At 49.5% G+C, this 1,099-nt stretch overlaps 1 pseudogene; it reads left to right on the top strand.

Annotated features, from left to right (window-relative positions):
* Window positions 1-310: 310 nt before the first annotated feature.
* Window positions 311-665, top strand: LOC138839354 (nuclear inhibitor of protein phosphatase 1 pseudogene; annotated as a pseudogene).
* The last annotated feature ends 434 nt before the right edge of the window (window positions 666-1,099 follow it).

The raw sequence follows: 1,099 nt of genomic DNA, 5'->3' as shown, positions 1-1,099 counted from the left end.
CAGAGAGACAGAGATAAAGAGACAGAGAAGTCTTCTTCTCTGAAGGCTATGATCCTATAAGATCAAAGCTCTACCTCTTAAAGACATCCCCCCCCATCTCCCCATACAAGTTACACAAGTGGGTCTTTTCTATCAAAGTGTGTTGCTTAAAAGTTCCTGCTTTGCGGATTTCAACCCTCACCATTGAGGAGGGAAACCTGGATATTCAGAGACCAAAAAGGAGGAAGAAGAACTCACAAGTGACGCTCAGTGATGCTGATGAAATCATCACCCCAGAGGATGTTGATCCCTCCATTGGTCACTCCAGAACATGGTGTCAATGGCAGTGGTCCCAGTAAAGAAGAAGTGGGTGGAGTGCCATGGCTCCCCAGACCTAGAGGAATCAGGCGGCCGATGCATGTAGAGGACTCTACTGGGACTTGCCCTGCATGCACAGTGAAGCAGGCTCCCAGCCCCATGGCATCCAAAGGACGGCGCTCATTGGTGGTTTGCCCGTGGCATACCCGGATGTGGACTTGACTCCCGTTGTGCCATCAGCGGTGAACAGGAACCCCACACCAAACCCTGCTGTCTATAATCCTGAAGCTGTAAAGGAACCCAAGAAGAAGAACTAGGCAAAAGAGGTGTGGCCGGGCAAGAAGCCCACCCTTTTCTTACTGATTTGATATTTTTGGTCATTCAGAAGTGGGGGATTGATTGGGTGCAAATGGGGTGGAAGGGTGACAGAACTAATGGACTAGGGAGGGAATTTTCCATGGTGCAGTATCGTCTTGGAGAATGTCTCCTGGGGTCTTAAACCATGTAATACTGAGCCTGCGGGTGGGGCTGGACTAGTCCAGAAACACCTGCTGTCTTGAGAACGCTTTAGTGTAGACAGAGGATTCGTGGGTACTTTTAAGTAGACTGCCCTGGCTCTTCCTACCCCTCCTCTCCTTCTCCCTAGGGTGATTCACATGCCTTCAGATGGAATCCCAGACCTGGGGAAGTGACATGGCCTGGAAAGTTCCAGGTAGCAAAGGAGTTGTCATGGATTTCAGGTGTAAGCTAAGGTTTAAACTCAAACATGTTTTCTTGGATCGGTGGTTTGGAGGTCCAATAC

Source organism: Dipodomys merriami, unplaced genomic scaffold (genome assembly GCF_024711535.1).
Source record: "Dipodomys merriami isolate MVZ:Mamm:240054 unplaced genomic scaffold, mDipMer1.0.p SCAF_3, whole genome shotgun sequence".
Taxonomy (NCBI): Eukaryota; Metazoa; Chordata; class Mammalia; order Rodentia; family Heteromyidae; genus Dipodomys; species Dipodomys merriami.
The sequence above is the reverse complement of the archived record's forward strand: the minus strand, read 5'-3'. Positions and strand labels throughout refer to the sequence as shown.